This window comes from Ictalurus punctatus, chromosome 4 (assembly GCF_001660625.3).
Source record: "Ictalurus punctatus breed USDA103 chromosome 4, Coco_2.0, whole genome shotgun sequence".
NCBI classification, from domain to species: domain Eukaryota; kingdom Metazoa; phylum Chordata; class Actinopteri; order Siluriformes; family Ictaluridae; genus Ictalurus; species Ictalurus punctatus.
The window spans coordinates 8,832,095-8,847,943 of record NC_071284.1 but is presented as its reverse complement, the minus strand read 5'-3'; the positions used below and the strand labels follow the sequence as shown (position 1 = coordinate 8,847,943).

The 15,849-nt window shown below is 35.9% G+C and overlaps 1 protein-coding gene across 10 annotated transcripts in view; it reads right to left on the bottom strand.

Moving 5' to 3' along the window:
• The window catches only part of tspan9a (tetraspanin 9a), a 216,869-nt gene extending 202,093 nt beyond the window's left edge, over positions 1–14,776 (bottom strand). For 6 of the 10 annotated variants that reach the window (XM_017466141.3, XM_053677909.1, XM_053677910.1 and 3 more), the window contains exon 1: positions 14,471–14,770. The gene's annotated coding sequence lies outside the window, so the exon portion shown is untranslated. Of the gene's footprint in view, positions 1–14,470 lie in introns of all 10 variants that reach the window. The other 4 variants (XM_017466138.3, XM_053677907.1, XM_017466139.3 and 1 more) reach the window with 1 other exon arrangement.
• Between the last annotated feature and the right edge of the window lie 1,073 nt (positions 14,777–15,849).

Sequence of the window (15,849 nt, the reverse complement as noted above, 5' to 3'; positions counted from 1 at the left end):
AGAGAGAGAGAGAGAGAGAGAGAGAGAGAGAGAGACAGACAGACAGAGAGAGAGAGAGAAAGAGAGAGAGAGAGAGGGAGAGAGAGAGAGATTTAAAAATCCAGCCAACCCATCTGTTTTCCCCCATTCTTGGACAGCTAACTCCCTCCTTCCCACTTTCTAACTAATAAACATCATATTAAAAGGCTTGTGGTTTACTTGGACAAGCATAAGAGCTTCCGAAAAAAAAGTTTTAAAATGAATAGAAATGAGGAGATGGGGAAGGTGATAGACTTTTGGTCTGATGCATATGGATATAGTTAAGAGTCCCCTGAGAACAGAAGGAATATCTAAAGTTTAAAGCAGACATTTGTAGCATTTAAAGATGCCAAATGCAGGGTTTATATAGCTGCCACAGAAAAATTCAATTTCTTTTCAAGCATTTTGGTTTTGTTTGTTTTGAAGGACTACTGCCTCTGTAACTATAAAAACTAATAACACTAGCTAAGCTAGTTGTGGTGACTTAGAGGTTAAGGTGTTGAGTTACAGATCAAAAGGTCATGTGTTCAAATCCCAGCACCATCAAACTGCCATGGTTGGTTCCTTAAGCTAGGCCCTTTAATGTTCTACTTAGGTGTATCCTTCATAAGTCCAATGAGCAAATATACTGGATTATGTTATTTTTTGCTAAGTAAGATATTATAGTCCTATACTGTAAATATGATTTACAGTTGTTTACAGTAAGCTTTTACAGTACTTAACTGCCAAACCAGGTTGCCAGTTAATTACTGTAAAATTTACAGCAATTTTTTTGCAGTGTGTGTTCCATTTTGAGTCTAGTTCCTCTCAAGGTTATTCCTCATGTCACCTCACAGAGTTTTTCCTTGCCACTGGATCTGGATCGTTTGGTCCGTATTCCTTGCCATGCAGATTTCTGTAAAGTTGTTTGGTAATAATTGTTAAAAGTGCTAAACAAATAAAAATATATATATTGATGTATATTCCCAAAGAGGTTCACTGTTCATTCAACAAACACGTATGTTTTACAACATTTAACCACATTACGGATGTGCTTTTAATATTTACAGAAAGAGGCTGTCATCATCCTTTCAACCAGGCTTAAATACACTTACATTTTCTGATCATCACAACTAATTTTAACAATCGGTTATAAAACATAAACTGGTCCATTGGTGTCAGCTGCGAGCACTGGAACTAATCAATGAAGACGGCAGATGCAGAGTTTCGGTAAAGTTTTTGTGTCAAATGCATCAAACCTTCGACCTGCCTTTTGCTAAACGTTCAAGTTCCATTAGTCATGTTCTAAGCATGCTATAGGAGATATACAGAGTCAAATACTCCAGCACCAACAGCTTACTGTGGAGTATGTTAAAATCTAAATTTGGCTAAGAATCCAGATTTCTGCTGTAAAAATGCAGATGTTTCATGTAGAACAGAGCACAGACTGGAAATAGCGTTTAGAGTGGAAATAATATACTATATTCCCACACAGTGTCTAATGTAATACTTCTGTCTAACATGTAGAAGCACTACAGTGATATCTTTTACTGAAAAAAGGGTATCTTTATTGTCCCATTATATTGTTTGTATTATAACTAATACATAACAGACAAAAATAATCACTTTACAAGGTTGTTCAGTAACTCAGGTTAATTATGCAGGAATTAAGCAGAAATGAATTAGTAACACTATATTAACACCTAAGTTACTACTATTAATGCATACTGCATAATTACCCAGTAAGTATATATAATGATTTGGTAGCTCATTACAAATAAGCAATAATTATTGAGTCTTATACTGTGAATCTCCTGTAGAACTATCTAACTAGTCATTATTAATTGAGTTATCATGTGCTTCGCTTTACAACACTGTTCCAGTTCTTCATTAACTCCTAGGGAAGGAAACAGTAACACTTTATTTATTATCTGACATACCCTATGCAAATTGCTAATTAAATCAGTAATATTTGGAGAATATATCTCAAAGATTATACACATAAGAAATATTCACTGAAAAAAGGGATTCACTGACAAAAACAAATCTGTGATTTTTCACACAAAAAGTCAATTATTAGAATTATTCAAATACTTTAACTTTTTACTAAAGCTTTCCACATTTAGGAGTTAGAGAAATATATCACAGCGCTGGAGCTAAAGCAGTGATCCATTACAACTATATAACATCAAGACACACTTTACATGCCAGTGGCACTGATATCCTACATTGACATGGTGAGAGTTGCCATAAATTAAACACCTAAATTAGTATTTGCTGTCAAGCAGTATAAGGTCATCAATTATGAAGTATTCCTGAAGCAGACGTAGACCATACATCTCGGCCAAAGAGGAAAGCCATGCTGCACACGGAAACCAGTCACTGAGAGAAACAGCATTCAGGAAGGAAGGCTGTGTTTACGTCTCACGTCAGCAGCAGGGTTTGTAAGAAAATCTCCTTGAGCTTTCTTGAATTGTCTGAACTTGTGCATGAATTGATTTTCGCAGTACATACTACAAGTAATCTATAATTAATTGTGTATAGTAAATCATTTTACAAATAATTTATAAGTAGATTATAACTGGAAACATAATCTCTTTATAACCTCAAATCAAACATTGTTTTGGAGCTGTTGGTCAGTTCTTTGGAACAATTAAGAGGTACTTGAGACAATTAATCTATACTAACTATTTAATCTCATTGATATTTAATTTCATGCCACAGCACTTTAATAGGATTGAGGTCACATCTCTGTTCTCCTTCTGTTTAAGCCTTTAATTTGTTGATTTAATGGATTTTGAATCATTTTTGTGTCAGACCATGGGTTCTGAAGATTTCAGATGAAATAACTGTGCATAATGCTGTAATGGCTGTCATGATTTCTCTTTTATCTGGATGATTAGGGAAATCCTTATTAAAGAATCAACAGAACAGTAAACGCTCCCTTCCACAAGGAGCGTAAATGTTATAAATAAGTGTCAGAAAAAAATCTGTCTCTGGCTGTTTTGAGTCAAGTTAACAAAAAGAATTACAAAAAAAAAACCCTAAAAGAGTCTAATTAGAGATTGTTTTACCTGCAATATGATTGCAGAAAGGGTTCAATCATGTAAAAGCTTCTTACTAGCAGCTAAGACGTTTATTCACCTTCTAGCTATTAATCATAAACATTTTAATCAAATATTGAAAGTCCTTGTTCCTTTCATGAGAAATGACTAAAAAAACTGAGAGTAAATGGATGTATTGATGCTGGACGTGTGCTTAATACTGCAAGTAATGTTTAAAATTACAAAGCATATAAACTAATCATTAGGATGTTAATTTGCAATAAACAATTAACCAAATCCAAAAATAATTTCATTACATATAATTGGGCTATAATACAGTAAATAGAACCTAAAATATATTATTAAAATGCATAATGTTTCATGCAAGAAATTTTGGTTTGCCACAATCTGATGCTTTTCATTGTTTGGTGTAAATTTAGTCGCATGTAAATAATATATAACTTTGACTAAAACTTTTTATTTCCAAAGGATTTGATATAATTATCATAAATATCAATCAATGCAGTGAAGCCTTGTATAACTGAACAACAACGTGCCAGAAAGCAGTCCCAAAAACAACCCATTTTCCTTCTGAACAATATGTTCTTTTTTTTTTCAAATAAAGCAAAATGAGTTGCTCTGATGTACTTTTAAAAGCAGAGCAGATGTACATTATCATTTAACTCCAATATGATGGTTAAATCTAGAATATGGCCCTGAATGTGGGTTTGCTATTGAAAACATTATTTTTGGCCTCTAACTCTAAGCCCAAAAGCTTTCTTTTTATATAAATACAGACTTCGCAGAGGATAAATGCTTCAGAAGTCTTAGATAGAAATGCGTCTTAAAGTGCATGGTGGCAATATCTGTACGAGAAAGCATGATATTGTGTGAGGTGCTGGAGATTTGTATTGTTGACCCAAGTTTCATTTGCTCGGCAGGGTATACTGCTGAAAGAAACTCATTTCAGAGCGCCACTGTGAAATACAAAACCCTTCTGCTGAACTGACTGAAAATTCCCAAGTGTCACTATTACCTGCCACAATGACATGGGTTCAAGGGCTCTACTGATTTTCCTGTTTATGCATTCGGCCTGCCTTACCAACCCATTAATATACATTTCCTTTTACACAAGACATACAATTTTCTATAAAAGATAATAGACATTGAAAAAAGAAACTTCATTTTTCTTCCACGTCCATCTCTTTTTTATTTGTACTATACATAACCATGCAGAACTGGGGTTTTATATATCAGAGCAGGTGATATAAAATATCATCTTTCCTGATTAATGATAAATCTCTCCGACTGACACTAGAAAGCCTGTTAATCACAATGTAGATAATTAAGCATTGACATAATGAGAACCCCCTGCAGCTGACATCAATCTAACAGAAATGCTAGCTCAAAGATTTTTTTCTTCAACAGCGCTGACAATTGGCCACCTCACACTGTTATTCTAAGACCTACACAGAGGCCCAGCTTGAAAGAAAACACTCACATAAAGGAAAGGAAAATTAGCGGTTTAAGTGTTCCAGAGGATGCTAAATGAAGCGTGTTATAGAGTTTGCGAAGTTTGGCATAGACATTTCACACCTGTACAGACTTCAAGCAGGCCCATTAATCTACATCAGCAAATAATTCACAACCTGACGCAGGTCATCTTAGGCAAAACCTCTTTTCTAAAATTAGGCGTCAATTTCCTTAATAGAGCATGCCATTTATAAAGATAAATTTACAGACGGGACAAATCAGTAGCTTGGGCACCTGGTGCTCCTGCTTGTCTGGGGTAATGAGGGTTTTTTTGTTTTTGTTTTTTATATGTAGTTGCCCGACAGCCAAGTAAATTTAACAACCAGAAAAAGAAAAAAACAAACTATTTTTGCAAAACAAAAGTTTCCATTTGGTACGTTGCTATGTTTAAAAAGTATGCACTTCATAGTGGTGCGACGATCTTTTATGCTGTAACTATAGTGCGAGCTACTCATTACAAATCCCACCACCTGCCACATTACTTACATCAGCCAAGGTGTCTGATGGTCGAACGTTGTTTTCCCAATGCACATTTATTAATATGCATCACAGACAGTCAAACAAAGCAGTCATATAACTCACCTATTTTAAATAATTAAATAAATCAAATAATTGTCAACTTGCTTTTAAACATACTTACCAAGGGTGCCAATATTAGTGGAGGGCACTGTGGCCCTGTTTACACTAGTGTGTTCTCGTTTTAAAACAGCGTTTTAAAATGAAAACGATCCTTGTCCACACTGGCGTTTCCGCTGTATTTCATCAACAAGATAATGAAGATAATGATCAGATAATTTCGCTTGGTCTATATTAATACACCAAACTTCTAAATTAGTAAACTCGCTCGCCATATGTTTATTATATGTCAGCTATCACGTTTCTGCCTAGTCAATTCGGTTTACAGGTAACCAGCTGCTCGAAATATCAAGACACAAATGCATTCTTGGAAAGAATCTAATATTTAGCAAAGCCTCCTGTAACACAACACATTATAACCCCAAAATTATGGCTTAAATGACCCACAACTACCCGGCAATAAAAGGCACTCTGCTGCCTTCACATACTCTAATGGATTATTAAAGCTCTGTCAAATATGGTTTATATCAGCGGGACAGACAGGATCAGCTCTCAGCAGCGTATTGGCTTTCACAACAGTCTGTAGGGATGCCAGGGCTTGCTATCGTGAGAGACAATTTTGCTCTCACGATAGGTGAAATACGATTGTTGCGCTGAAGGGCACTGAATATTGTTGGGTAACTCACTTTTGGTTTTTAAAAATAGTCCCTCACAGGCTCATGCATGTCTTCCCCAGCATGTTGAAGCATATTCTCAAAGCTCCTCCCTGCCAACCTATCATCAGGCATTAACATTAAAGTAAAGCAGCCAAACTCAGAATCAAAGCTCAGGACGACAGAAAAACACAAAAGGTAATGTTTAGTGAGTTGTTTAATTACTGTAGTGAGGTGGTTATTGTAATAAAAACGCCACGGCTTTGTTCACACACACAACGTGCTTTTTACAGATGGAGCTGAGTGATGACTGTGGCTTGCCAATGTGTCCCCCTTATCTGCCTCACCTGGATGGCTCTCCAGGGTGCTCTACACTGCTACAATACCCTGAACTCTCTTTTAGCTTCATGTACATTGAAACAGAAAGCTTCAATGTAGCAACTACATTAGAATTATAATGTGATGTTAACTGTAGAATCCATACAGTACGTTCATTCATTCATCTTCAGTAACTGATTTTTCACGTAACGGTGGATCTGGAGCCTGCCCAGGGATGTGAGAATACACCCTGGATGGGATGCCAGTCCATAGCACGGCACCACACACACACACACACACACACACACACACACACACACACAAATCTAGGTGCAAGTTCTAGTAGACAGTCCACCTACTGTAATGTGTTTGGGAAGTGGGAGGAAACTGGAGAACATGGAGGAAATTCAGCTGGATTCAGAGAGGACAGGTAAAAACTCCACACAAGACAGTAACCCGAGCTCATGATTGAACCCAGGGTCCCTGGAGTTGTGAGGTGACAACGCTACCTGCTGTACCCCACCAGCAGAACACAAATCTTATCTGTTTCATTTATTTCAATCTTATTTATGTAGTGTTTTTAAGAATAGAGTTTATCATACACAGCTTTACAGAAATCCGGATGTAGACAATTATACACCATTAAGAGCGCAACGTTTTAATTTTCTGGAATCCAAAGCCAAAATATATTGCACAGGTGAAAATCTGAATGGTGTATTAACTATATGTTTGGAGATTGAATGGAGTGTATCTATAAAACCCATGTAACTATACTTAATTAGATCCAATATATACCATACAAAGGTATATTTTCTTATAAAAGTACTTACGGAATGACCCCAGTCACAAGAAATGGTATTGTGCAGTATATTTTTGGAGTGTGATCAGCATACACTAAAATATAATAGCACTAGAAGTGTTTGTCAAAACAATTTAAGAAAAGTGCTCGCCCTATTATCAGAAGATCAGAATATTGAATTCTGAAGATGCCACAGCCATTAGTCCAAGAACGCAGGATGGGAGGGATGGCATAATTTCTCTCTCCTGGGAGATGTCAACATAGTGCTGAGCGTCGTGCTTCAAATTTATTGTTGTAGATTCTTTGCATTATGAATTATGAAGTCAACACAAGCCCACAAATTGTTACAACAGTGTTGTGGTAAAGATTATATTAAAGGTGATGATTACTTGCACAAAATTATGCATTAAACTGCTTAACCAGTGTGAGCGATTTCCCCCGATATCAAAGCAGCTACACTACATTTCCAAGGCTAAGGTCTGCTAGGTCTGGCTTGAGTTGCAAAAATTATTCTGCTGCCTGTGACAGCCTACTTTGCACCCTAGCACACATCTCCTATATAATCTGTCACACAGATTTCACCTGCACCGTTGGAGAAGAAACAGAGAAGGACATGACCATGAGACCTTTGACCCTATGAGTGTGTATCTCAGTTTTCATTGTTCAAACTCCCCTCTATAATGACCTCATTCCCACACCATAAACCAGCACCCTTCACAGTGTACGCTTGCATTCCATAATATGATGGAAACCTGTTATGAACTATAAAAGTCTCACTTCTCTCTAATCAGTACAGGCATGTGTTCTGAATTACACATTCGTACACTTATGGGTGTCAAATCGACCAGGTGGCTCATGCAATATCTTTATACATCTTACTGCTTGGGTCTGCATCAAGGCATCAAAACCTCAGCCTTTAAATGAAATTAGAAGTGATAAAAATAACAATGTTTCAACATAATATTACACAGCCTGCACAACTTCACTTTCCTGTTCTGGGTTCATCCCTAGTCTAATTACGTGCACAGCAGAAATATATGTCTACGAATGTTTGTTTTGATTGCCTAGTCATTTCCAAGCCTTGATTTCAGACTGCTGATAGCAAACAACATGCGCAATGCAAACTACCGGCCATGACAGGGTGCTTCCTGGCAGTAGAGATAAGGTTTCAAAATGACTAGCAAGTTACTCAACACAAATTCCCCACAGAGGTCGCAGTGGCAAATAAGACTGGGATTTATTTAATCATATTTTGCAAATCAGGGTAAAAAATTATTCAGTATAGTCAAACACAACATCTGCTTTTTTGTGTTTGGACGCGCCTCTTGTCAGTCATTTTATAGACAGTCAACTCTACAGGCCACCGTAGATCATAGGGGCGGACCCACCTACTTAACTGTTAGAGACCTAATCTTACCTAATGCACCTTTAAATTCACAAGACCCTTATTTATATTCTTGGTTCTTGTAACGATGCACATTCATTCTACTCTAATTACTGAATAATTTATAGTAATTACTGAATACTATGCTTTAAGATGAATAGCTGAATAATACGCTGTGAGTTTAAAGATGTTAAAGCTAAGTTCTTAAGTACTCATTTGTCAGTATTATACTGATGATAATATTACAGTAACACAATGGCCACAGTGGTTCTGGCCACATGCAGCAGATCCAAGCAAACACTAAACCATTCAACACTGAAAATCTCTTTTACACCTTGAGTCTGCCAAAACATGACACCCACCATCATTAGAATAAGCAAGACTGACTATAAAACTATTTCATCCTGTACTATAGCTGCATACTATATCATTTGTTAATCGTTACCGCAGAAGGTTGCAATGTGCAAATGAGCCGTCTAATAAATATTTTATAGTGTGCCGTGAGAATCCTGTCTAATCCAATTTTCTGTAGATGTTTTGTTGAATCGCGTCATTCACATAATCCAAACAGAAATCATTTAGTCGAAGCAATGCAGTCTTAAACTATGTGCTTGTACGAGTGTACCATGTGTTTTTAATGTACTGCATGACACTTAACAATGGTTGGAACATAATTGCAATATAAAACTACGTCCAATTTGTGCAGCTCTGTCTTGTACAGTATAATACAATATCTGCAAGTGTTATCTGAGGATAATATTCTGCAATCTATAAGACTTTACAGCATTGCAGGCTTTCCGACACGATGAACATGCGTTTGGAAAAAAAAGTTCATGGCAAAACATGTGAGCGGTTTCTGTGCACGGGTACGTCTGGCAAAAACAGTCAGTCAAATAAAATACTTCAAACAGCCTGCAGGAATCAGTAAACCAGATGCCATCAACCATGAGGGATTAATGTTAAGACCCTCCGCTTGCTATCACACATACACACAAACACGCACACGCACACGCGTTCACTCTGCATGAATTAAAACAACAGGAAGCTTCTAATCCAGGAACAGCATGCTATGTTTGTATGTATAAATAGATTTTGTTGATTAAACCATATTCTTCAAGTTGTTTTCCACTGAAGCCATTCTTATTCATAACTGACTTCATAAGTTACACAATGAGCCATGTTTTATAGCTAAATTCAGCTCAGTGATGGATGTTATGTCACTTTTTGCTGACTATGTTGTATTAAATCATAAACTCCCCATTCATATTTATTAATTATCTGTAGGCCTTTCACCATTATGCAATTTGTGCTGATGATTAAATTTCGTAGATATAATTATGATTAATGATTTACCTGTCTTTTTGTTGACTTTGTGTCCCTTTTATAATGTAAACATAGTAGTGTAATTTTAGTAATACGAGGAATTCGCATCCAAAGCCAAAGACAAATTGCATCCAAATTTTATTATATAAGTAAATAAAATTTCTGTTTGCCAGTTTTTTTGTAGTTGCAAAAAAATCAATTTGAATGACTGAAATACATAAATAGGAAACTGGAATGTGCAAAGAATGTAATAAATTAAAAATGTGTGATGCAGTGCTAAATCTTTTCAACACATTCACTGAGAGTGATCAACTCCAATAAATATGGCTGTTACTATTTGTTACTATTAACAAATATTATTGCTAACAAATAGAGCTTTAAAGCTGTTGATGGAGAATAACAACTAAAACATGACAAGTTAAAAGTGCAAGTGGTGGAAGGGGTGGCGTTTCTCTCTCTCGCTCTCTCTCTCTTTATCTCTCTCTCTATCCTTTCAATCACAGCAATCACATGCCAATCGTAACCCTTTGTGAGCTCATGTATGTGGAAGAGGGCAGATAGTGCTTTCCTGGGTATATTACACTGCCCTGTGACACTGCATGAGCAGCAGTTCAAAAATGCAACCATATAATACAAACATATATTTTTTTAACATTATATGGAAATTCAGGATTGTGGAATCTAACAATTAATCTAGAAAACCTTGAATAATACAAATTAGTTTACATAATTCTGATTATTACTGTACTGTATGCAATAATTGCAATAGTACTATCAAGCCGATCACAGTATGATATAATAATGTCCAGTCTGTTTCCCAAATATGTTGAGACTGCAGATGAATGCAAAATTAACTTAGCTACATGGACAAATGAGAAGATCACTAAACAAAGTAGGTTTAATTGACAATAGCTACAACCGCCGACTCTAGCAGTTTATTCATTAATGTATGCCTTTTTTTAGTCTAACTGCTTTTATATGTTGCATTTAATTTAACACTTAAGTATTGTATTGTGTCCAAGCAGCAGTCTAATATTAATATACAACTTAATGCATGTAAAGGTATTCCTATGTCTATAGAGAATATGATATGTATAATAGAAATTAGGCATTTTAGCCATTATCATGCAACCCTAGTATATGTAAAATGAAGCCCGCAGCCTGTAAACACTCCCCTAAAATAGAATAAGAATTGCATATCTTTAAGTTGAAATGTCACAGTAGGTGTCTGCATTATAGATAAGACATCATAACTGGTTTACATGTCTGAGATGTAGTACACGCCACATTATTTGAGAACCACAGTTCTCACCCACCACTATAGCGAGTAGTGTCATTACAAAATGCCTAAGCAGGGAGTTGGCATTTGCTGACCACTCCAATTCTCCACAGAGTGACATCAGTTATAATGAGCACACTTAACCCTCTGCAATGGGATTACACTCTACGATGACAATTTGTAATTCAAGTGTGGCTGCTTATGTCATGCCATTTTCTAGCTTTTTGTACAGTCATGTTGGCAGGCCACAGTTTGTTCCAGAGACACAGAAACTGTTGTTTCTTTCCATGGCCAGAGCTCACGGCACTGAACAGCCTGGCACTGCAGGCCTGCGCCAAACAGGTCAAAGGGAGAAAAAAACTGTTGCTCTAACACACAGCTCTGTCATTGTGGTCCTCTAGCACTGGATCAGTGCATGTATGTATTGATTCCTTTGGGCTAACTGCAAAGAATGAGTATATTCCTGATCATCAGGGTGTGAAAATGTCATCTTGATGAGTGAGACCCAGAAAAATGCTATATACAGTATGTATGTTCTAATTTGAACTAGACACAAAAAAATCCTTCAGATTTGAGATCTCCACTTGTGTATTATTAAAGGATATGAAAAATCCAATATCCTGATCTGTGTTAAATAAAATGCTTGCTACATTGTGATTTGATGACTCACGCTGGCATCAATCTCCCCCTGAAGCAGCCAAAAGCAAGAGCTGCAAAACAGGCAACCAAGGGGCTTGATTTGATTGAGCTCAGTGCCGGGTGTGGTGGGTTTAATGACAGGCTGCGCTGGTTTAAAGCAGGGGCATGATGGAGCAGATATAAACTCTATGGCTCATCCAGCTAAACACTGTAGACACATGCCACATGAGCAGCTTAGGGCAGAGGCAGGAAATGGACGCTGAATTCCCCCAGTGGAAGGCCAGAGAGGGCAGTAACCTGTAGGCTATATGCTCCTGGCAGGATGTCGAACAGGAATGTAGGGTCATGAAGAGCGGGTATCTAGCTCCTAGTGCCCTACTGTGTGAGTAGTAGTGAATCCAATAGGATATAATGAAAAGTGTGCTCAAACATGAAAAACTGTTATACCAGAAGTAAAAAAAGGGTGATTATAGACATGTCATTGATGGATGAAGACAACGGTTTTCCAATGGCATTAAATTACGTTTACTCACTTGCTGAGGAGGAAGCTGAAGTTTAAAGGCCATACTTAAGATCTAACAGAAGCTATTTGTCACTGGCAAGGGAAAACTCCCTGAGACAACATGAGGAAGAAACCTTGAGAGGAACTAGTCTCAAAAGTGAACTCTCACATGGGACACATGATAGCAGGAGTATAAATTATATCTCTTATACAATTGTATAGTAAAGTCAAACAGTAATAATTTGCTGAAAGGATGTTCAGTATGAGCATTCTACTTACTACATACCTACCTACTGAAATGAATTGTTAGGTTGACTTTGCTTTTCCATTTTAAACTAGGCAGTCAGTGTATAGAATATGAAAAAACATCATGCATACTGTACACATTATGCAATTGAACTTCAGTTAATTTTCAAAAATGATGTGCACACATGAGGCAACTTGCAAATGCCTGATTGACAGCATTTTTCAGCTACCAAAGTATGTTATTGAAAAATGTTATTGAAAAATTGGAAGAGCCAACAATCTGGAAGCTTCTGTTGCCACATCGTACCATAAAATACTTAAGTGTCTTGGATTGGAAAATGTCACATCAAATATAACATGGATCCAATATGGTTACTAAGATTTACTAAGACGTGGAGTTAAGCCCCACAACTGACATCCAATTCTAAATTTCCCTGAAAATTATTAATTCTGAAATGTCTTAAAAAGAGTGAAAGACACCTACATGTATTGCATTGTCCTGATTTTATAAAAATAAGCTAAAAAAAAAAACCCCCAAAAAAACCTGTCACTCATAACACAATAACAGGCTTACTTCGAAAATTCACACTGAGATCAGCATTCCAGTGGAGGACCAATATAGTTAACTGCTTCAGTTTTCTAACCGGTCTCTCATGTGACACCCCTGACATCCAAAATAATCAGCAATGCCAGCAATGCAAAGGATCTGAAAGCGAAGATATTAAATAGTGGAGTGTTCCAAATGAAGATATTTGTGAAGAGTGGACTGAAATTGGCATGAAAACTGAGGTCTGCTATAGCAAGCAAACAAATTAATTAACTAATTAATTAATCAATTATCTGGTCTATACCATTCATTGCATTACTTGCTTAAAAATTTAAAATTTTTATTCCTACCATGTACATGTACGTGTGTCTGTGGGTTCATACATCCAGCAATATAAGTTTGGGGTTTTTATAATTAAAAACCCCAAACTTAAAACCCCATTCTATAATTAAACAGTCTGGGAATGTATTAACTTGTACATACTAGTATTATAACAAAGTTAAAATATATGTTTTTTTGAAATTCTAGTACCAGTAATATTATTTTTTTAAAAACTCATATATTTTATGCTGGCATAAAGGTACTTTTTAGTACTGATATTCTAATCATATTTACTTTGAAAAATGTAGACAAAAAAAGCTTATCCTGGTATACTGGTACTTGTAAATACTGCCCTGCTGAAAAAAACTGCAGAAACCCTCATAGAATTTGTAACGGCTTTAATGGTTATAATGGGAATTGTATTGGTTTTAATGGAAACTATAATGGTCCTTGTGGGTCTCTACTGGTAATTTGTTGCCTTCTATTGGTGGCATGTTATGTCTAGTGGGATACCATTAATTACCAATAATGGTAATGGTTTTAATAGATAGCTGATGATTTGTAATGGTATTTCTTGTGGAAACAATTGGTATTTCTGTGTTTCTGTGATAGTTTCTATTGCTTTTTTCAGCAGGGTGGTATTCTAATACCACTAATATTACTTTGTAAAAAGTCTTTATGTTATATTGGTATACTGGCACTTGTAAGTATTGATATTCTAATAATATTTACTTTGAAACATGCAAACAAAACAAAAAAAAAGAAAATGTTTATCCTGGTATACTGTTATAGGTACTGGTACTTTAAATACCACAAATATTAAATTGGGAAATGTCTTTATTTTATACCAGTAACTGGTACGTGTAAGTACTGATATTCTAATAATATTTATTTTGAAAACTGTAGTCAAAAAGAAGTTTATACTGATTATACTGGTGCTTGTAATTACTGGTATTCTCACCATATTTACTTTGTAAATATAGACAAGTAAATAATGTTATTCTCCAGCAAACTGGTCTTCTTTCTGTTAATTTAACCATAAACATTCACCAGTCAATAAGGAACTTAAGAAGAAGCATTTAGGAGAAAGTGTTTTAACTCACAGGTATTGTTTAATAAATAATAAATAAATAAATAAATAAATAATTTTTTAAAGCCTTTGTGTTTGAAGTCTGTCTTTATTTCTAGACTTATTATTATATTCTTCATATTGTGTTTTTGTCAGAACCACAATATCGTGAGGCAAAACAAAACGTTAGTTTCAGAAAGCATATCAACAACAAAGTTTAAAACAGAAATGCTGTCCTACCTGGTTACAAGAGAAGACTTGTAGAGGTGCTGTCAGACAAAAAAAATGACGCCAAATTAATACAAACAACAAAAAAAAGAAATAAAGAAAGAAAACGTCTATTTGGCTTTCATAAAGTTCGACAAACTAGTCGAATGAACTGTTCTTTAGCTGAGAATCCGCTTTCAGTTTGTCCGCATTTCCCCGTAAAGCCAATCAGTAGTGAGAGGAACTGCAGGATATTTAACACAGTAACATCTGATCCTTACACACTGCTGTGTCCTGAATCCTCTCCGAGTCAAACTGCTGTCCTGGGAATGTTTTGGAAGCGGAAATGAAACGCGCAACGGGAGAACGTCGAGGCTGTATCCAAAATGACGCCCAACTTCCTATCTACGTGCACTTCTTGGAGAACTGGATAACAGCTTCTCTGCCCTATGTAGGGCACTAACTCTCGAATACAGGGTTGTTTGGACTACAACATGCACGAGAACTTTGTGTTGTGGCTTTATCTAATAACAATAAAGGGTAAATAACAACCCTAAACTCATTTATCTGTTACTAAATGTATATAGTGTATATAGTGTTACTAAATTGTATATAAGTGTAAATAGTGTATAAAGTGTATATAGTGATAATTTAATTTATTGTCACTATCTACACTTTACCTGGCTGCTACAACAATAACTGATATGTCCATATTTGGTATGAAGCTAATTTGCTGAATACTCAGTCATAGCATGTTATGTTTACATTGATACCATGTTTAAATTATATTGTTACTCCTTGGCGCTTATCTTCTGCACTACCTGTTATATCAGACACTTCCACACTAAAACTGTGTACTGGTCAGCGCTACACTGTCACTAACTGTACCTATTGTCCTGTTTTAGTAGGTACTGTAATGTCCTGTGTTTTTAGCACACGTCTGCACGTGTACTTTATGTAGAATGTTTGTAGATCTTATTTAGTTCTGTGTCTCATGTGGTTAGTGTGTTGTTTTATGTAGCACCATGGTCCTAGAGGAACGTTGTTTCGTTTCACTGTGTACTGTACCAACTATATATGGTTGAAATGACAATAAAGCCACTTGAAATTGAAATAAATGTAAGGTTTAACATTTTCAAATTATGAATTTGGGATTAAAGTCCATTTTAATTCGCATATCCCTGCGGGAAAAAAAAATCAATAGAAACCATCACATAAATTCTAATGGTTTCCACTACAAACACCATTACAAACCAACTAAATCAGCTAACTATTAAAACCATTACTATTATTGTTTTTTAGTGGTATCCCACTAGACATAACATGCCAGCAATAGAAGGCTACAAATTACCAGTAGAGACCCACGTGGACCATTGCAGTTTCCATTAAAACCAATACAATTCTCATTATAA